The sequence below is a fragment of the Eupeodes corollae genome, chromosome 3 (assembly GCF_945859685.1).
Source record: "Eupeodes corollae chromosome 3, idEupCoro1.1, whole genome shotgun sequence".
Classification (NCBI taxonomy): domain Eukaryota; kingdom Metazoa; phylum Arthropoda; class Insecta; order Diptera; family Syrphidae; genus Eupeodes; species Eupeodes corollae.
This window is the reverse complement of record NC_079149.1, coordinates 119,728,586-119,752,170: the sequence shown is the minus strand read 5'-3', so window position 1 is coordinate 119,752,170 and position 23,585 is coordinate 119,728,586. Positions and strand designations below refer to the sequence as shown.

Sequence of the window (23,585 nt, the reverse complement as noted above, 5' to 3'; positions counted from 1 at the left end):
TGAATTTTATTTCTTCCATCTCTCTGTGTATCTCTTGTGTTTGAAAAATCAAAAGAAAAAAAAATATAAAATATAAAATCTCTCTTCTCATCCACGCATCACAGGGGAAAGAGGAAAGCAAAGTGTGTATAAATTGTGCGAATCCAAATAGTGATGCATTTTTAAGCAAATCTAAAAGAAAAAATGCGTAAAAGTGCATAGATTGAGAAAGTTTATTATTTTCTAACAAAAAGAAAAAATATCTCAGTCAAAAGTGATTCGAAACTAAAAGCTTAAAATTTAAAAAAATTGTGCATACAAAATTCAACCAGGATCCAAAACACCTTAGATGCGAATCAAATCTCATTTGAAGACAACTTTCATTCATGGATTTTAATACTGGGTAAGTCGTCCGTCTGTCTGTCCATCCGTCCCGTCGTCGTGTCGTTGAAAATGTATCTTTCACAAAAAAGCATATATCATATGAATGTATCTTAAGAATGGCTATGGATGTATCTGCTCTTGAATTGAGCTAAAAATAGAATCCAAATTGCATTTCTCTACAAAGCTTGTGTAGCTTCACTTACTGAGGGTGCATTAAAATCGTCTTTGTTGTTGTTGCTGTCTTCAGAGTCTTTTTTTTTTTTTTGGTCTATTTTAATTCCCTGAACCGAAATGCTATATTTAAATTTTGTATCTTTCCAGCACTGATTTTTGGTGGCTTTTGTCTTTAACTGTACAGTGTACATACTCTCGTCCTATAGCCTCCATCTACTAATCTTTTTGACTTTTTGTATCTTAAGTTATACAACACTCTTTTGGAAGCTTTTAAACTGAATGTGCAATTGTTAGGAACGGCAGAGGCGAGAGACATTGGGTTAAATAATCAGTTGGAATGCTTTTAGCTGAGTATACAGTTTTTAAATGAAAAACAGAAAAAAAAATAAAAAGAAAACAGTAGAAAGAAAGAGAGTCACATAAAGTGAAAATGAAAAGTAAAACAAAAAACGAAGAGAAATGCACGATGGTCATTGAAAAGAATGTTGAACTGTTCCATAGAAGAGGTAAAAACCACCCACTCCATTCAGCCTTCATAGTTTTGTAGTTTTTTTTGTTACTCTGTGAGGGGTGTGAGGGTGTTCGGATTAAAAGAATCGGTGTAGATGCATATAGAAAATAGAAGAAGGGTTTTGCTCTTTTTATTCATCCTCATTGATCTAGAATTTAAGAAAAAGAAGAATAAATTAAATTTCAGAATATCAAAAGATAAAAGAAAAGTGCAATGTCTTCATATAGAATGTCCTTATTGAGTTTCCCTTATTCCTTTTTTGTTCCCATTTTTCTTTATTTTAACATTTATTAGTGTGTTAGTGCTGCTATAGGTTATAATTTGATGATTGTTACAAGGAGTGTAATTTATCTTAGCAAAATGTAGACGTAAGTAATAAGGAATGCCTTTTCTTAGTTTGTTTCTTTTTGTTTTGAAAAATGAAAAATTACATGAAATTATGGGGTAATGAACTAGAATAAAAGAGAATTTACTTAAAGAGGAAAAATTATTTCAATGATTTATGGCTAACATTGGGGAATTGCTTGGGTTTTAGTGCAACTTAATCTAGCTATTTAATTTGAACATATACCATGATGAAATTTAGCTGTGTATAAAATTTAACCATAGATGAGGTTTTCAAGCTTTAGTTTATATAAAATGCATTTAAACTTCAAGTAGTTTCATCGTTTAAACATTGTTTCACTTAAGATGTTTGCCAAAAAACTCATTGACATTTAAAAATATTCATAACAAGATCGTTTTGGGGATTGTGACCTCCAGTACTTTAAATTTGTTACTAAACTTCAATCCAAAGTTTCTGCATAATACATTGACACTTAAAGCTGTCGTAATTTTGATTTATTTATTGATTTTTAAAATCGGTTGAGTTTTGTTGACCAAAGGTTAGAATATTTAACAAAGTTTTCTATTTGCCGCATAATATTAAAACGAAATGCAAAAATGTATTAAATTTTAGCAAACATTTTTCTTCTGGATCTTTCCTAACTCTGTGAGATTCTACAAACTACTTTTACATAGGCATATGCAAACCATAGATTTTAGAACAGAAAAGACATGGATTTTTCAATTTAAAATTAAACCTATTACTTAGAAGTGTACAAAAAGGTTTTATGAACATTTTGAGCCGAAAAATTTAGTTCTTTTAAAAAAAAATTGTTTACATGACAAACACATTTTATTTAATAAAATAATAAGAGTCGTTATTAGTTTTGTATCCCTTTAAACTTTAATTCTCTAGCAGGATCCATTATTTTTGAACAATGTACTAATTTGTTTAAAATAAATAAATCATGCGTTGAGATTTTAAATTCTAAGTATGTAAAAATAATTTGTTTAAATTCTACTTTTTGGTTTTAAAAATTATATTTTTTTCGCTCTGATTTTCAAAATTCTACAAAACAATAAAATAAAGTTTCAACAGTGTTAAAGTATTGATTTAGCAATTGTTCAACATTGTGAATTATCTTGATAAAAAAAATGTAACTATTTTTTATGTTATCGGACTCCGAAAAGATTAATGAAACAAAAACTTAAACTATATTTTAAAAGAGAAAAAAAATGTATTGGTAGAGAAACTTATTTTTTTTTTACCGGAGTTTAATCAAAATTTGTCCTTCATGAATGTACATATATTTGCCTTTGTCCACAAACAAGTTTTGAGCAAAATTTAAGAAAATTTAAAATTTATGACTATGATTTTTCAATTTGTAAAGTTTGTGTAATTAACTAATGTTGTAAGGAATCTTATTTTTAAACAATTTTTTTTTTAAATATAACAATCAGTTCTGTGCGTGCGTGTGTACGCCGTTCATAGCTTAAGAACCAGTCTAGATATCGACTTCAAATAAATTTTGTTATACAGATAATAATCCAGAAAGAGGCAGAAACAGCTCTCGAAAAAATTGCGTGTGTGTTTTTTTTACTATAGCAGTTTAAAAAAAAGGTGAACATTTTGGTTAACCATATATATCTCTCGAACCAATGATGAGACTTGATTAAGATTTTATACTATATATTGTAACGTGATACCAAACCAGTATATTTTTGGAAAAATTCCAATTAACGATTTTGTTTATAAATCAAAAAAAAAACTGAAAAAACAAATTTTTCACCTCGAAAATTTAAAGAAAAAAAAATGATTTCATATCCAAAACAATTTTGTGCAACCAAAAATAACGTTTTTAACATTTGGTAAAATTTTAATAAAATCAAATTGACAATTTTTTTTATAAAAAATAAAAACCTAAAAAAAACATTACCCGAAGTTGGTAAAAATTGAATATCAACTCAAATATCTTTTCAAAAACTTGAGATTATAGCTTTTAACTTATTTTATCTTATAAGAAATACTGTTTTTAGCTTTCGTTTACATTTTGAGAAAAATTGTCTTAAAACTTTTTTAATTTAATAGAAAATATTGTTTTCGATATTACGATTTTTTTTTTAATCCAACAGTACGTTTTTTCATAAAAAATAAAAAAAAGGAGGCAATTGATGTTCGGTTCTTGATATCTCTCAATTTAAGAAATGCTACTAAAATTGGTAAAAATTTGTTTTCGACTAAAAATCTATATAACAAAACTAGATTTTCAAACTAAACTATTTCTTTATATAAAAAATATTGTTGGTAATTTTAAAATTTTTAAGAATAATTCAACTCAACATTTTTTTAGCTCAACACGAACACCTACAAACTTTTAAGCAAGACAAATTGATAGACGGTATGGGAAATTATCAGTGTGGGTTGCATCCCAGCCTCTTTTTTATTTTCTAGAATGGTAACAACTATCATAGCTACATACATTTCTAATTTCTTGTTTTTTTTTTTAAACGACATTTTTAAGGAAACAACACTTTACAGGAAACTTTTTAAAACGCTGAATTTAAGTTTATTTCATTACTCAGTAGTCAACCTTTCTATCTGTGCATCGATTCTGTATAGGTTAAGCTTTAAAGTTAAACTTTGTCTGTGAATAATGGTTTCCCTTAAATTTGGGACATCCAAAAATACCTCTATTATTTCGAACCTAACCTCAGTTTCGTACTTTGAATCCGTTTCAAATTCAACAAAGCTCATAAGACAAAAGCTCCAGGAAATATACGAATGTAATGAACAAATATTTGTTCATTATTACAACAACGTTGAAACTTTCTTACAACTTAAAAAAATGCAATAGAAGTGTAGAATGAACTTTTAAGAGAACCAAAATTTTAAACATTTTCGATATATTTTGGACAAATCTTTCATTTTTAAATATAAAACAAGTACCCATGTGGCATGATGTTAAGTGCGTTGGACTTTCATGCCATGGATTCGATCCCTGACTATGTCACCTAAAGTTTTTTTTTTTTCACGGGTACTGTCTCTTTCGACAAATTAACGGATTCTCCAAGAGAAACTCGAAAATTAGCCGTTCGGATGCAGCAAATAAACTCTAGGTATCCTATATTCCTGCAATTACTCGCACCCAAGAATGGTTGAGAGTTGTAAGTCACTTGGCCCTAGTTCTTTAACGATAATGAAAATTTAAAAAAAACTTAGTTTTCGTCACTTTTGTGAACTGTTGAATTTTCAAAAAAAAAAAAAAAAATGTTTAATTTCTGAAATATTTACATATAGACATTCATCTGTACACAGCTTGGTTAATTTGAAAAATTTTAAACAATTCACCACTTATTTTAATGCTTCACAAAAACATTGAAAGGTGCACGCTGTGTGTGCACCCAGTTTTTGTGGTAAAAGAATAGTTTTAAACCAGTAGGTAATCCATTTAATAATTTTAATATTTAAAATTAATTGATATATATGTTAAAATTTCAATGTTAATGCTTGTTTAATTCAACATCCTTAGTTCACTTCTAATTTGAATATTTTAGATATTTGCCCCAAAACATTAAAGATTTCAACTTATAACATTTAAACTGAAACATATGTATATGTCTGATTTTCAGTTCAAACTGTCTGATTTTTAGTTCAAAATCAAGATATATCCATACGCCTCCGTTATTCAGATGAAAACATTTACAAATAATATCCCATTCAACAATATATTCTTCAAAATACACAAAAGCACAAAAATATATGTGCATAATAAAGTAACCTTTTATACCCACACATTTTACTTACTATAAAGTCCTAGAATAATCCTTTGCCAAAAAAAAAAAACCAACAACGAAAAACTGAATACTGATTTCTTTTGCCAAAATAATATTCAATTTATTATATTTCTTTTTGTGGTTCAAACAGAAAGAAAGAAGAACAACAACAACAACAAAAAACCTATTAACAATTCTATAAAATGTTAATATTTCTAAATGCCGGCCATTATAGAAAATTGATATTTCAAGAAATTTTCTTATACTTATAGCAAACTTATTGATGATTCGACCACAAATTTCCGCTAGTCCTTTTATTAATATACAAACAGAAACACATATCTTTCGATATACTGTAGGCCAAAGTCAGAAGCAAAACTAAACCCTTTAGAGAGGGTCTATTAAAGTAAAATTTATAATCTAAGCTTAGCTCGTTTTATACGCCCGCTTGAATAGCATATCCCTCCTGCTTTCCTATCCGATTCGAAAGGATCGATATTTATTTACTCAAACAAAAAAGGAGCAACAACAACAAACAAAACAGAGACTTAAAGGAAACCTTTTAAAGATATCCCATTTCAATTTCGTCTTCGTGCGTCGCTCATCGTCAGCGGCGTTGGAGTCGCCTTTAAAAGGTTGTATACTCGTATGTTGTATTTCTTCAACGACCCCGAAAAGATTATATCTTCTGCTTCAAGTTCATTCTGTGAAATTGTGGAACGTTTTTCCTTTGGTAATTTATATACCTACGACCTATACCCTTCCCACCTACTCACTAAAGAACCCATCTATTCCCATTTTGCTTTAACATTTTCTTTAGTCGATGGAAAGCAAACAGTTAAAATGAATAATGTAAATGTGATGAATGTTGTTCGGTGGCTGGAAATTTAAAAACAAACATTTAATATTCAATGAAATCCTTTCATTTCGTGAATGAGGAGAAAAGCAGAAGACTCAAGGGTCTTTCACATCCTAACCCCCACCCCTTCACAAGCAGCATTCTAAATGTCAAACATTAACATAGAATTAGGAAGGGAGAAATTTATTCCTAATTTTCATTCAGAAATCACGACTATATTTTATGTTAGACAGAATACAAAGAAATATCCTTTTCTCGTCCTGAAAAAAGTGTGTTTAGCGGTATATCGTTTGATAAGTTGTTCTATTCTTTGAAGAATTGAAAAAAAAATTCACCATTAAGCAAAAGATATAAGGAGACAGAAAACAATCAGAAAATATATGTACCCACATACGAGACTAGCACACCGCAGAGGAAAGCTAAAGGATCTAAAGGATCAGAACGTGAGGATGATAGTTTCCTGCTGTGCGGGGTTGGAAAAAATCTAGAATTTATTGTTTTAGATAAAAGAAGAAGAACTCCTCTGCTCGCAAATGTCACGTCACAGGATAGAGTTTTTCCTCCTTTTTTTAATTGAACAATACGAGTACAACTGCGAGAAACAACGAGAGGTATTCAAGTCGAGTCTCTGTACTGTCTGTACACTTAGACCTTCCTAATTATATTAAACACGAGTAGTATATCAAAGAGCATAGAAGATGTGTGTGGAAATGCAATGAGGACATGAGTTTTTATCTGTGTCTACACGATGCAGTTTTTGTTTGTTTTTTTTCTGTGGTAGCTTTTATGAAACATGATTTATTGTTATGAATATATAACGGAAGAAAAATGGGCTCGTGCCCTCGACCCATAAAAGTTGATACAGTTGTTGGTTATAGACGGAAAGTTATGTTTTTTGTTTTATTAAAGTTTTAAACACCATAAATTTCGAACTTTTAAATTTACTTCAGGCTATTTTTTCTGTTACAATTCATAATTTTTACAGAATATAAAAATGAAACCCGTACATAATGATTCAAAACCTATTGAATATTTTAGGTTATGTAGATGAAAGTCAATACACAAAATAACTGAAATAAATTTAAAACATAAACTCGTAGATATTGCATTTAGTCAGAATTTTAAGATAGATATATCTCATGTTTGAAAACACTAGATTTCATTTATATATTTTAGAGGGATTCAGAAAATTTTGAGTTTGTAAGGTTTAATTTGGAAGCAAAAATATTTTGAAAAGTATGTTTTTGTGTTTTGCAGCTTCAGTTTTTATGCAAGACTAATTTAATTTTAAGAAAACAATGTAAGAGAAATTTTAAAGGAACGGAAAATCCTAATTCGAACTATGTTTTATTAATGTACCCTATTGCGTATACGCAACATTTAAACAAATATTCATTCTATTATGAAAATTACTTATGTCTTTTATAGAACCGAGACAATAACAATTGATATTAAGGATTAAAAATTAAAAAAAAAACATAATTTACAATTGTTTTAAAAACTATAAAAAATTTACAAGTAATTTTGAGTCACTTGCATGCAAAATAAGGTTTTGATTGTCAGCCTTACCAGTTGAACCAAAGGCACTCAATGGAAGAATACTAAGCCTTGGCTATCATTTTGGTTTGTCTACGAGCTGAAGCTCATTCATGACATTGCTCAAAATGTGTTGAATTGAGCAGAACACATTTTAAACTGCAAACCTTGTTGAAATTCAAGGAAAAATGTATAAGTTTTAATTTAGAATATAAAATTAAAACAGATGTAATGAAAATGTTTCCTCTTATTTTATTTTAATACATTATATTGCAATGTGTTCGGTTTTCTATGTGTGTCGTTAAACGCAATATTGGAAGCCTTAGAATTTACAAAATATCGATTTTTTAACTTCCCCATAGTGACTTATTATATTATTATATTGTAATCGGTTCGATTTGTAGAACTACAAAATTTGACATTTCTCGACGTTTCAAGGTTCCTATAGTCCAAATTAAAGATATTTGGAAAGATGTCTGTGCGTGCGTGTGTAAGTTCGTTCGTACGTTCGGAAAGCTTTTTTCGTCGTCCATATCAAGAACCAATGGAGATATCGACTTTAATTAAATTTTGTTTTACAGATAATAATAAAGAAAAATATAGAAAGGACTCTAAACAAAATTGAGTGGGTGGTTTTTACCATAGCAATTTAAGAAAAAAAAAAAGAAAATGTTGGTTAATCCAAAATATCTTACTAACCAATTTTTGAATTAGATTTTATATTATGTGTTATGATGACCAAAATAGCAAATTGAAAAAAAAAAAATCAAATAACCTTTTTTTTATAAATCAAAAATACTGAACAAAAAATAATTGTCATCTCAAATATTTTACGAATAAAAATCAATTTGACAGTTTTTTTCAATAAACAAAAATAAAAACCTAAACAAAAAAACAATTCTAAAGCTTGGTTACCGTGGCATGATGGTTAGTGCGTTGGACTGTCATGCTAGAGGTCTTGGGTTCGATCCCTGCCTATACCATCTAAAGTCTTTTCACGGGTACTGCCTCTTGCGAGGAATTGACAAATTCTCCAAGAGTAACTATTGTCATGAAAAAGTGCTTTCTCAAAATTAGCCGTTCGGAGTCGGCATATAAACTGTAGGTCCCCTCCATTCCTGACAACATTACTCGCACACAGGAATGGTTGAGAGTTGTAAGTCACTAGGCCTTGGTTCTCAACGGACTGTCGCGCCACCCAATTTTTAAAGCTTGGTTAAAGTTTGATTCGACTCAAATAACTTTTCAAAAATTAAAAAGCACTCGCTTCAAACTAATTTAATTTTATAGAAAATATTGATTATTTTTTTTATTTAAATCCAATAGTCAGTTTTTTGATAAAAATTAAAGTCTACTAAAAATAGTAAAATTGGTTAAACTTGATTTTCAGTTATAGACATCTCGTGAAAAATAATGAAGATATTGACTTCAAAATGATTTCATTCTGTCGTAAATGTTCTTCAAAAAATTCAATCTGAATTGGTTTATAAACGAAATAAAAACGTTCAAGAAATGGTACTTAAATTTGTAAAAATTGGTTTTTGACTTAGAACCTCTTTTATAAGAAAAAAAAATTGAAATCAAACTATTTCATCATATGCAAAATATTTTTGATAATTTTTAGATATTTTTTTACAATAATTAAACTTCTTTAACAAAACAGGAAAACCCATAAATCATTTAAGCAAGACTAATCGACAGAGAGCGAAGTATGGTAAGCTGTCAGTGAGGGTCGCACCACAGCTTCCTTTTTAACATTTTAAATTTAACAAAAAGAATGATGTGCCAAAAAATTATGACCGAGAAAAACCTTTGAGTACTCGGTTTTTGAATTTTAGTATGAAGGGTTTAGCAGAATAATTCATAGTTTTCTATTACTCATAACCAGTGGTAGGATTTTACTAACTTAGCCTTTTTTTGTTCAAATTTAAGATGAAATCGAATTTTAACAAACATGTTTCAAGCCCTGGTGATTGCAAATAAATGTACTTTATTTTAGCAGAATAATTCATAGTTTTCTATTACTCATAACCAGGGGTAGGATTTTACTAACTTAGCCTTTTTTTTTGTTCAAATTTAAGATGAAATCGAATTTAAACAAACATGTTTCAAGCACTGGTGATTGCAAATAAATTTACTTTATTTTACCTTTTTTTACCATAATTGCCTTTCTTCGCCATCGTTGCCTTTTTCTGCCTTTTTTGTTTTTTATTAAATTTTGTTAAGAAATATCTAATAATAAGTTAAGCATTAAAAGAAATGCAAACATTTTTGCATGCCGTTTAAAATCTTTAGTTAAAAACCCAGCTTTTTGACGATTCGATGCGTTTGTTGTAGCCCGATGAGCTTAAGAGAGAAAAGGTTTTGTTGTTCGTAACAGACTCTGCACAGTATAAATGAAGAAGATTTTTAAGGATATGGAACCTGAAGTGCCACTGCCACCTCAACCTTTAAGTTTGTTTGAAAATGAATTTGAAGTGGTACTTTTGAATTTACATTTAAACTAGGTTTTAACTCGCTGGGGTACTTGGAGAGGCAGAAGCATATTATGCGGACTTTTTTGCTCGGATCAAAAAAAATCGTCAGGGGTCTGGAAGATGATGCAAGCTGTGTTGCTTTTATAAAAAATTGTTTGAAGATGAATAACTGCAGGCGCAGCTGGAATACATTAAAGTCAACGTTAGGGTTTTAGTCGATACGAAAAAACATATTTTCAAAAACTTACAAAAAACTATATATATTTGAGAGATCGTACCTACTTATTATTTAAGCTAACAATTTTCTCATCAAGTAACGCCAATTGGAGAAGTGCTGCCTGTTTTGTAAGGCATTAATGAAAATTTAAAAAAAGCAAAAGGGCCCATTGTAGAGGAAGTCGTGAAGAAGTTTACTTCCGTTTTCAATGGAAACACAGGGCGACGTCGATTCCAAACTTCCAGGGAACATTGAAGTGAATAATGTTGAAAGTATTAGATGGGGGTCAATCGTTTCATCTGAAGCTGAGAGATTATTAAGCTCCTTTACAGCTCCTCTAAGGGACAACCGAAGAAGATTGCTACCTGAGAACTTTAAAAAGCTTTAGTGACAATTATTTTGGATTTTGTAGTCCTTCTTTCATTTTCCGTTTTAAAAGTACACAAATTCTAAATATACATTATCCAGCATATATTGTGCACATAGTTTCAAACAAATAATTCTCAGCAGTTTTGTACACAATTTCTCGTATAGGTTTTATTAAGAACTTTTATTGTAAGAAGTTTTTAAACATGAATGATTTCATTGACAAAACTTAAGTAACAAGATTTATAGGAATCTTTCAAGAATGTGTCTGAGAGATGCAGGTCGGCCTTAGTTCTCGACGGACTTTTGCATCAATTATTATTAAAAAATCTACATTTACAATTTTGAATTTTTTTGACCAGTTTTCCACAACACAGTTTCCAACTCAAAAAAAAAAAAGAATAATTTTGGTTGTAATTTTTCTGCATAAAATTTCATAGTTTTGTACGTACGAATATATTTTTGTATTATGAGGTCTATATGTAAGAAAATTTTTGTAAACCAAAAGATAAACTAAATAGTAATGAAAAAACAAGCAAGCTGTCGAAGCTATCGATTTTTCACACATTGTTTCTAAACGTTCAAATTTTCATCAATATCTATGTATTTGACAGGATGCTTTTGGATAAAACTATTTTTAAATAATATTTGCTATCTATCTCCGATAAATCTATAAATTTATAGATATGTAAATATTTCATAGTTTTTAAGATTTTTGCGATGCAAAAACAAAATATATTATAAAACTTAGAAATACTCTTTGAAAACAGCAAAATACAACAGTTTACACAGAATAATATCAAATCAGCCATGAAAAAATACCATACATACATCAAGTATGTACATTCTTCACCATTTAAAACTTTTTTTAACAGCAAAAATAAATCCCTACAGAAATCCACGAAAGCATTTGAATATTTTAATTTTAATTCGTACATATGTACGATTCGAGTATATATATTATTTGCTCTATTAATAAAAGGATAATTTTTAAAGTATAGATTATTCTTCTCACGTCTACCAGATTCCATTATATTCCACACTAAATTATTTCTAAACTTTATCTAAACACTTTTTGGGGGTTAGAGTTAGGCATAGGTAGAACATACATGTTGTAACTTCAGAGTATCAGTATTTATCTTTCCAAGTATGAACATTTAATTATAATTTGTGGGCGCGTAGGTAGCGAGCGAGAAATATACTCTATAGTCTACTAAAACGTATCTATACGCATGCATATGGTATAAAGACGATATTTTACTCTACTTTTGAAAGTAGATACGACTCACTGTGTTGTGCAAACTCAAGCATCAGGGATATGTTTTGTAAATAAAATTTAATTACACTCCAAGCCATGAGAAATGACACACATTTTTTTTCATGATTTTTACAAATCTCAGAGTTGAAAAATTTACTTTTTGTTTCTCAATTTGCTTTTGGTTGCTTAAGAAAAGTATATTTAAAGCAAAACAAACTTTTTGGGCAACAACTTCAACATTTTGAGTAAAAAAAGGAAACATTTATCACTTTGTTATTAAATTTAACATAATAAAAAATCTAAAGCCTCAATTAAGTGATTCGGAGTGTTAATTATCACCCAACTCTCGTTGCATGGACAGATAGAGTGAGAGAGAAAGAGGCAAAGCATTTAACTGAAGTGGATAAAGTGACAAGAGTTCCATGTTGAGTAAATGCTATACAGCCCGATACATAACAGTCCTTGTATAGCAGCGAGAGCTCTCCACTATCCCATTCCATGATATTAAAGCCCCAGCCACTACCAACCAACTCCTCCTCCTCCCCCTCCCCCTGCTTACCGCCTGAGCTTTCAGCCTACAAGCCTGGTAAATCCCATGTTTGTATAAAATGTTGAATGAGAATTTAATTTGTTGAGGCTGCTCGGCTGGGCTCGGCTCGAATGTCCTTTATCATAATTTTCATTTCACTTTGCGATTTCAATTCGTTTTTCATTTCATTTTCTTTTTTTTAATGTTTTTGAATTTCATTTTTTATTTTGGTTTTATCTCTGGTTCTGACTTCGTGAGCTAAAATAATTTACATCGCTAAAAGAAAAAGACCAACCCTAGAGGTACACGATGATAATGTTTATGCTGCGTTGAGCTATATTTTAAAATGATTTAACTCGCGTAGCTTTTGGTTTTGTTTTATTTTGGTTTGCTTCTATTTTAAAATACTTACAAAGTAGAACTAAGTTTTTTCCGTTCTTTTTTGAATAATAGTTTAATTTAACTTAAATATGAACCTTTAGAAAATATTTCCTTTTTCTTTGTAAGAACAAAAAAAATACCATGAAAATGCAATAATTTTTCCTTCGGACCTTAGAGATAAATTTAAACAAAAAATTGAAGCAAAGAAAGGTAACAAAAAGAAATCACAAACATTTTTACCAGCAAGGAGCAAATTAACTTTCCAAAGGAAAGATGAAAAAAGCAGAAACTCAGTCTCTGTGAAAGTTCTTTGTAAAAGAATTCTTTAGAAAGGGTGAATGGCAGAAATAAATTCAATTAAAGGAGTTTATTCCGAGAAAATAACTTCTTGAAATAATTTTCAGCTTATTTTGCTGGTTGGTTGAATAGATAGGCGGCAGCGGCAAGGAGGCATCTGACTTTATATATTAAGAAAGGTACAGGTATCAATTTAATTATAAATACACACCAACATTTATATACATATTTTGCTTATATAAAGCAAAGGTATCAATATCAAAAGAAGTTAATTTAATTTTTAGTTCATTTTAATCTTTAACTTGATTTGAGGGTTGAGAAGCTAACGTTCGTTATGATGCTGGTAGGTTCTTATTGTTCATTAGGTATTTATTATATAGACATAAATATTTATATTTTCTTGAGTTTAAATGAGATGAATAACGTCTGTATGTTGGTATTAAGGGTTTATTATAATTTAAGAAGATTGGCATGTTTTCAGGAGGAAGAAAAAAGTTGATTTGATTTGACTCCCCTAGTGTCTGACTGTTGGTCTTTCATGTATTCTCCATAATATATGCTTCAAAAAATTAACACCCATCAGGAGTACTAAATGACTTGGTAATTTTTACATAAAATACCTAATTATGTAATTTACTGTTAAAATAGGTTGATGTTAAAGTTTCATGCAACCATTATTCCATCAGGAGATACACTTAAGGGCATGTCGCATGCAAAAAAATTGATTGGTGCTTTGCGCTTAGCTTTGTAGCGTTCACATTTTTTTAAATATTTAAACGAAATAAACGGGTTTTGATTGAAAATATATTGGGCTAAATATGTATAAAGGAATAAAAAATTTAAAAAAAATGTTTGTTCCTTAACAGCACTAGAATCACTAAAAAATCATTAAATTCAGGTAGTTACTTGCGAAAATCAATGGGGCAGTGTGTAAAATATAATTTTTTATTTTTTTTATATTTTTTTCCAAAAAACAATAAATTTTTATAAATAGTATCGATTTTCTTTTTTTTTTAATTTATTTATTTATTCCAAGAAAAATTGTAGAAAACTATGAAAAATAGGGCAAATTTGCATTGTGGCATAGGTGCAATATTTGATAAAACTTCCAAAGTCTAACAGCTAGCTAAGTCAATTTAACTTTTTTTCAAATTCTAAATATATGTTCAGATATTTGCTTTTAAATTTTTTTTTTTAAAAATAGCTATAGTAACTTTTTTAGACAAAAAATCCAAAATGCATTCTTTTTTTTCCAATATTTTTTGCGAATTCATGGGGCGAGCTGATTTTTTTTTTTTTAGTTTTAATTTTTTTTTAAAAAAAAAGGACCATATATATTACTCTTACTATCGATTTTGAAAAAAAAAAATATTTGTCGCAACATAATTAAAAGTGCATTTCAATATAACAACATTTGTGGTGCAATTGTGAGGGATTGGGAGCTTATATAATTGCAAAATATTTTTTTTATTTTTTTTTGGCATTTTGTTTATTCTATTTAAAAAAGTAAAAAGTTCTTGCGTCTACTGTTTATTTAATTTAATTTTTATAAAAGAGGTCTATTTTGCATTTTTTAACAACAAATTTCTTTGTAAACGCACACAATGAAGTTTCCAGTTCCCAAGAATGCCACTGCATCTCAGCGCTCAGGAAGAGAATTCTTTGCAAAAGAATTTCGCCCGCCCATCCTCTCTCAGATTTTTTTTTTGTTGTTGGTCTCATGGCTCGTTTAGTTTTTGTATTCTTTGTTTTGCTTGCGGTATACAATAACAGAAAATACAACAAAAAAAAGTCTTTTCTTAGAAATATTTTTTTTTTCTAGTATGTGGTATGATGTAAAGGTCATGGACTCGTGATTTGGGTGTCACGTAGTCAATCGTATACGCAGAATTTGATTTTTGGTTCAACTTTCGGCAAGTTTTGTGGTTGCACATTGTAGTGTAGGTATAAAGAAGGGTAAAGATAGGTATTGTAGGTATCGTGAATTCGCTGTCATATATTTTGTTTTCTTGATTTTTTTTGCGTACTATCACTCCTGGGTATTGCATTTTTTTAACTTCCCATACGAAGTTATTATAATGGGTCCGATTTGTCAAATTGAAAATTTTGACATTTTTCGACGTTTCAAGGTCCCTAGAGTCGTGTGTATTCAATTTTTACCAACTTTGAGTAAAGTTTTTTAGATTTTTATTTTGTATAAAAAAAACTGTCAATTCAATTTTCTCAACATTGTTGATAACAATTTTTCTTATACGATAAAAAAAGTTTGATGCGTAAATTTCAACTTTTTGAAAAGATATTTGAATCGATATTCAATTTTTACCAATTTTTGTTAATTTTTTTCGGTTTTTAATTTTTTGTAAACAAACTGTCAATTCGATTTTTCTCAAAATTTTATTAAATGTTGACAACAATATTTTTTGAAAGATAAAAGTAAATTAAAGCCAATATATCAAAGTTTTGAAAAGATATTTGAGTCGAAAGTCAATTTTTACCAACTTTTATTAATTTTTGTTTAGGTTTTTATTTTTTATAAAAAAACTGTCAATTCGATTTTTCTCAAAATTTTATCAGATTTGAAAAACATTATTTTTCGTTGCACAAAATTGTTTTGGAGATGAAATCATATTTTAGTCGTAAAATTTGGTAGGTGACACATTTTTTTTCAGTTTTTTGATTTATAAAAAAACCGTTAAATGAATTTTTTTCAAAAAAAAAAAAACTTGGTTGATATCACGTTACAATATATTATATAAAATTTAATTCAAGTCTCTAGCGTTCTTGGTTCGTAAGATATTTAGGGTTATCCAAAATTTTCACCTTTTTTTTTTAAACTGCTATGGTAAAAAAAACACCTACGCAATTTTCTTGAGAGCCCTTTCTGCAAAATTTATTTGAAGTCGATATCTCTTCTGGTTCTTGAGCTATGGACGACGAAAAAAACGTCGCGAAAGTTCGGACGTACGAACGTACGTACACACGCACGCACAACCATGTTTCTAAAAACCTTTTATTTTGACTCTAGGGACCTTGAAACCTCGAGAAATGTCAAAATTTTTAATTTGACAAATCGGACCCATTACAATAATTTCCAATGGGAAGTAAAAAAATATTAAAATAAAATAGGTATTTTCAATAATTAGAAAATGTCGACCAAAAAAAGAAATTCAAGAAAAAAACATCTCCTTCGATAGCAAAATACCCACTTGCTTTATAAAATTCGAACCATATGCAAAAGACAACAACAAATCTACCTAACTAGACATACCAAAAAAAACCGGTTTATCATGCAACGTTGTTCTATTTCTTATTTCTTTGATTGGCTGCTTGTGCGGAAATATATCCCTCGCTCTGAGAGACAAAAAAGATCAAGAGGCAAATATAGAGTAATTGGAAATTCAAATTTTGAATTTGATAATGAAGAGAGTAACGATATTTCACTAATACATTCAAATTCATTTACATGAGTTCTGAGTTCGCTTCTGCGGGAGACATACCCTTAAGGCAAAACCGCAAAGAGACAAAATGGAAATCTTGAATATGAAAGACATAATGTTTTTGTTTACTTGTTTAATTCAGCTTATTAGGTTTTGTCTGAATCATACTTTTTTTAATAGTTGGGAAGTAAAATGATTTTTTTAATTTCGTTTCTTTAGAAATACCACTTAATAATAAGTTTTATTAAATATGATAGTAAAATCTCGTACAAGGGATTAAGAAGACACCTTATAACATTTTACAAACCAACCTTTGGTGCGCAAACAATAATCTGTTTCAAAATCAATAAAATAAAAAAAATGCGTATACGCCATACTATACATTTAATATTTTATTTTATTTTTTGAGAAGGATAGAAGAAAGGACGAAATTATCTAAAAATTCAAGTTGCCTTTAATTTTTGACTTGATTTTAAATATAAAAAATTCTTACTTTATTTTTTGAAAAGATAAAAACTCCCTGTATATCAATGGAAAGGCCTTCAAGTGTGATTTGTGTTGATGTCAACAAATTGATTGAGTTTTTAAAGATGTTTCAAAAACTTCAATTCGAATATCTCAGAAAGACGAACAGGCTTATATTTAAAAGTTTACAAAAAAACCTTTCATTGGATATCAAAACTATTGTCTTACCTTTTGCTTATTGCATGATGTAAAAAGTTATTTCGGGGAAAAACAGAAATGCCTTTTTTACTTACGTTAACTTTAAGTTCAAATACCTTAGGTTTCCCAGTAACGATTTTTAAAATTTTGGAACTCATATTACAAGCTTAGCGGCACTTATGATTTGAAACCAAGTTTAATGGTGTATTTTTTCGGGAGTTTTTAAGATACGGAAAGTTCTGATCATATGTTAGTTTTTAACAGCTTTTCAAATTCTTATAATGTTGTGCTGCAGGAACTACTTTTGTTAGGGAATGTAACTTTGGTAAAATGAATGTCCTTACTTAGCAAGGTCACATGAATGTAAGGAGAAAAGATTTTTGCATACCAAACATGTCTTCGAAAATTAAACAAGTGATTGCGAATTGTATACCATGTATTCTAATCGACAAATTTTATACTCCACTTCATACATATCATCTTGATCATCTTGGTCCAATAAATTCGACAGCTAATAGTTAAAAGCATTTGGTGGTTATTGTCGATGCTTTTTCGAAGTTTACTTGGGTATTTTCGGTAAATTCTACGGGTGCTGAAGAAGTTGTGAAGAAGATGTTGTTCCAGAGTGATATTTTTGGTGATCCAGTGAGATTCGTCACGGACAGAGGTTCAGCCTTTACCTCTAATTTATTCAAGGAGTATTGCGAAGAACGAAAGATCAACCATTCGCTAGTGACTACAGGGGTTGCTCGCGAAAATGGACAGGTGGAGAAAGTCAACATTACTATCATTGAAATGTTGACGAAAATATCAGTCGATGCTCCTGATAAGTGGTTCAAGCATGTTCCAGAACTGCAAAGAATTTTGAACTCAACAGTTAATCGAAGCACAAACAAAACTACATTTGAGTTAATGTTCGGATTTCTTATGAAATGTGCGGAGAATATTTAACTGAACCAACTGATATAAGATCTACTTATCAAAGAATTCGAAGACAGAAGAAAGGAGATGCCAAGCCAAGCTAAGAATCAAATTGCGAAGTTCCAAGAAGAAAATCGAAAAGGCTATAAACGAAAATCTGGTTGCGGTAAAGAAAACTCAATTTGCACCAGGAACTAAGCTGAATCCATTATACTTAGGCCCTTGTGAAGTCGTTATAGTCAAGCGAAACGACCGATATGAAGTTCGTAAAGTGGGAGTTCACGAGGGACCAAATTGTACCTCATCCTCCGCTGACTTGATGAAGCCCTTGCGAAATGAAGATGACAGTGAAAGTGATGAAAATGATTCCGGAGACAGTGATGAAGACGTTACTAAATTTATTGATGAAGAAACCTTACCAGAGATGACTGTTAGTCTGAGGCAGCCTACAAAAAGGATGGCCGAATGTGGGATGACTACCTATCATAAACATCCTAAATTAAAACTAAACATTGAACTTGTACACTATTAGTATTCAAATAATATTTCCAATTCATTCCGTTTCTTAAATTCATAACTTACGACTAACTAGACTATTAGGATAAAACTTAACGCAATAAGCGGCTATTCAAAAAAGTCAAACGGAAAGTCGAGTTCAACACTGATATATTTTTTTATATTTTTTCTATAACTCTATAATTCTAATATCTAAATTCAACTTGAATTATAATTTTATTTTTAATATTAAAGTGAATTAAACCTACTTAAAATTAATATTTTTATTTATTCACTTTCGCTTCCCCTACATATCTTTTGGGATTGCAGTTAATATCGGAAACCGGCTTAATTTGTTCCTATAAAAATAGAGCAAGACCTACATGGCTATAAAGTTTTATATACATTTATTTTATTTTTACAGATAAATTTAAATAACTACAAAAATATACCGTTAGATTTATTATTGTTATAAATCCGACTGGTGAGTTGCTCAAGGCAAAGAATTAAAAACATGACTTATCAGTTTCATTTTTTAAATTTGAAGGTGCTGTATTTCATTGTGTCGTTAAGTTTAAATTATGAAGCATATGTTTCTACAAGGTTAGTAAATATTGTAAAATTGTAAGTTTATGACTTCCATTCAAAATGAGAAAATTTTGTTTTTCGTGAAGCTCCTTCCTTTTTTCTTGAAAATCAGAATTTTCATATAAGAATTTTCACTAATTACACATTTGTATCCCATCTTATTTATATCAAACACCCCTTGTACTATTTTACAGGTGAAATTCGTTATCACAGCTCTGTGCTGTTTAATGACTTAAAAATATTGTAATCTTTGTTATTTTCTTTGGAATTATATTAATACAGTTCCATAAGTTCTCTATAATACAAATAAGTTGAAATTGCGACTCAGTCACGAATTTTATTAACTAAAACCACTTTCCTCTAAAAAAGCTATAAAAATTTAAATTTATTTTTACTAAACAGTAAGTCCCATCTAAGCTCCCATGCCAGACAAAATTCACTTAGCATTTTATACCTACGTATATTTAAATATTTATGATGCTTTTGAGAATTTTTAAGGTAAATTCTGTATTAACCTTTTTTATCTTAAAAGAATCATTTTTCCTGTGCAGAGCTATGTTTAAGTAAATCTTAAGAAACACCTGATTTAAGGGTTTCATGTAGGTGTGAGTATGGGTATTTAAGGGTTAATATCAAAAATTACTACTTTTTCATGTTTCATCTTTACCCCATCATAACAAATTCCCCCAAAACTATTTCCCACATCAACCCTCAATGAAATTACTTCGGATATAACAATTGTCCATAAAAATACAAGACTAATATTTATGTTATGTCTTCTTGGCTTAAAAGAAAATGTCTCCCCTTATTTTTCCTCTTTTGAAACAAAAAAATAAGTATAAATTGTTAAGTGTATAGTGAATATGAAGATTCACAATTCACCATAAAAGATGATATAATATTTTCTTTTTTGGTAAAAATGAAGTAAGAGAGCCAAAGTCTCTTTCGAAAAGAAAAGAAATTTTATTGTTATTAGTTTTGTCACAAGATGACGCATCCTTTTTGTTCGTACTTTTTCCCTTCTATTTTGTTTTTGTTGTTACTGTTGCTGTCAACATTGTGGTGCTAAAGCTTTTTGGGGAAATGAAGTCATAAATAGCTGAGAATATTTTGTTGTGGTATCTTTCTTTTATATACCTTTCTATCTATAGAAAAAAGGTTTATATGCTGCGTATATAAAGTAAAGGATTGCATTTGGGACTTAATCATTTTAATAGCTTCACGCCTTTAAAAGAAGAAAAAAACTAAACCGAAAATAAGCCACCACAGGCATCCCCATCGAGCGTCCATATGGGAGTCGTTATTTTTGGGTTGAGAAGTCAAAGAAGACTAAACTTTTTAAGGATTTAATTTATTGGTTTCGGTTGTGGATTCATCGGTTCGGCATCGAATGTTAATATCAAAGTAATTTTGGTTAAATGTTCCTGCGAATGATGCTATAAAATGTGTTTATTGATTTCTCAGATTTGACTAAGAATCTAGATTCGAACGTCAATGATTTGAGTTTTTATATTTTATTTCCTTCTTCTTTTTTTATTTTTTCTGTGCGCTTCATTTTATGTTCAGTTAATTTGAAAAGTTTTCGAAATATATTTGAATATTTGAATCAAATGCGGGCGGCTTAACTTTTTTCAAAACGCATACATTAAAAATGTTATAGATAGAAAAATACTTTCATATTAAAGTAGACATTCTTGTGTATCTACATTTGTATATAGCAAAAATTATGATGAAAAAGTTTAATATTGTTCTTTTTATCTCACGATGTATCCTCTAAGTAATTTTGTTTTTGTTATTTATGTTTGTTTCTTATTTTGTTATGAAAAAATTCTTTCTTGAATTCCATATGCCATTTAGAAAAGATTAATTTCTCAAGTTTTAAAGCACATACTTAAACTTAGTGAGTGTTTTACCAAAGGGTAAAATTCATAATATTTGTATTAATTTGATTTTTAACTTGTTCTTGAAGGTGGGCAATTATTTCGAACTTATAAAATCCAAGATTTTAATCAATATGAGAAAAATGGTCTTTTGAATATCAAAAAAATGATTCTTAAAACAACACACACTCAATTAATAAATTTGAATCGATGATGGTACGGTGGATATAACGTTTAAATATTATTTTATGCAAATATTGAACTCTGCTCCAACTTAAATGGCCCATCTGCTTAGTCTAATTTCTGTTTACTATTTCTAACATTTCAGTCTTTTGGCTTCTGGTGCTTCAATCGAAGCGGACTTGTAGCTTTAGACATGAGCCATAACATAGCCCAAAAAAAGGTCTAATAATGTTGAATCGCACGATATAGGCGGCCTATCGACCGGCCCCTAAAGTGACATTAACTATTCATCGAAACTCGAATTGTCATGCAATTCAAGTTCTTTAACTAAACAGTGTTATTAATTTTGCATTTTTAAACGTAAACGTAAATAAAACATATTCAACATACTTTATTTCATGATATTTCTTTTTTTATTATAAAATTTGAACGTTGACATTATGCGAAGTGTTGCAAGCATCGATTTTTTGTGATAATTTTCGGCCACTTTTCGACACATATTAGGCGGAATCTCAGCCATAACTTCGCGAATGTTGGTTTTTCAGTGCTCAAAAGTTAAAGGTTTATCTGCATAAACACGGTCTTTCACGTAGCCCATCAAAAAAGGTGTAAATTCGAATGATCTTAAGGCCAGTGATATTACCACTATGAGAAATTTCGCGGCACAAGGTGACTTTTTGTGGGCGTGCTGGCCTCTTTTCAATTACTTGAGAAAATTTCAGAACCCCAAATATGATATTTTGTTTATTAAAATAGTGACCGAGTTTAAAATGTGTTTCGACGTTGAAGATAAATGTGTTCGAAAAATTGAAGCACCCATTTGACTTATCTACGACGTTGGGAATGGTTAGATGGCTTCAGTTGTTGGATGAGCTGGACTTTAAATGGATGTATCTACATAGGTGTAGATCCAAATGCAAAATACTCCATAATGTGACGTAAGACAGTCCTAATTGTGATGTTGCACAAGACTTACAATATCTATAACCAATCCAGTACCTTCAAATTTGTTCACAATTTTGCCAATTTCTTGCCTAGTTGGACAATTATATAACCATAATCTACTCTTAAAGCACGATATGTGGCTGTGGCAGAATCACAATTTTAGTAGTAGGTTTTAACAATTTATATGCGTTGTGCTATAGTTAAGCGATCCTTTTTCGTTAATTTCAGACTTTCAACTAAAAAAAATTGGCTTAACAACTTAGTTTGAGAGATGTTGAATTTCAGACCTATACTTTTAAAACCGCAAAATGGATTGCCAGTTATATCTGCATCAATATTACCATGGATAAAAATAGCGTTCTGATAAAATTGTTATGTTAAAATGAGCAATGTCCCCAGCGCTTTGCCCGATTTACGATTACGTTTGTAAATGTAAGCCTAATGGTTCAGTAAATAAGCAACCAATATTTAAACGTTGAAAACATCGCTGCTGCCCAAAGCAATCAATTATACAAAAACTCCATTTCTCGATGACCATTTCCATTTGTCTGCATTATTTTCACAGAAAGCTCTAGACTCTTTAGAATTTCTTCAATTTTCTATTAAAATTTACTTAAATTTATACTTTTCTTAAATTTTGGACTTTTCTTTAATTTAAAACCATGATAGACCTCAAATGCTGTCGTTTTTTAATTGCAAAATGCCTGAGCATGCAATTATGAACGTGAATACAATGCCTATATAACTCGATTCCGTACAATGTCTAAAAGTAATAAATATCATTTTCATTTCACATCGAAAATGTATTTTGGCACACAATTGTTGCAAACAATTCAGTTTCAGTTTCAGTTTCGGTTTAGTTTCCAATCTCTCCACAAATGAATTAACTTTTGAATTTATGTAGTCCATGTTTTATTCATGTATAGAATGTAGATATTTCTTTATTTTTTAAATTTTGCTGTTGGTATAGAATTGCTAATTTATTGTGACATTTAAATATCGATTGATAGATGAGTCGTAAATAGCATACGAATGTTTTCTAGCTACTAATTAGTTTTTGGCATTCAGAAATAATTTGCAGACAAAACTTTACATTGATTAGTTGTGTATGGTATATTCATATGAAAATAGAAACATGTGTGTTCTGAAATGTAAATATTTGATGTAAGGCTGTCATCGTTACATTTGAAAATAATTTGATGGATGAAATGTTGATAAATAAAAAATTAAAAACACAAAACACGAAAATCAACTGACATTGGAAGGAATTGCATGGTTTTATAATTTAGAATATAAGTGTCATTTCTAGTTCACTGTTATTTTTATTTTATTTTTATTTTTATTTTTTGAAACTACGTAGAGCCTATTTTATTTATGTTTAAATTTTTACATTTAAAGAGCTAAATA

At 29.6% G+C, this 23,585-nt stretch overlaps 1 long non-coding RNA gene across 1 annotated transcript in view; it reads right to left on the bottom strand.

Annotated features, from left to right (window-relative positions):
- Positions 1-395: 395 nt before the first annotated feature.
- Positions 396-23,585, bottom strand: part of LOC129948961 (uncharacterized) — a 35,563-nt gene continuing 12,373 nt past the window's right edge. The window contains exon 3 of the long non-coding RNA XR_008781984.1: positions 396-1,196. This is a non-coding gene — a long non-coding RNA (uncharacterized LOC129948961). The remainder of the gene's footprint in view (positions 1,197-23,585) is intronic.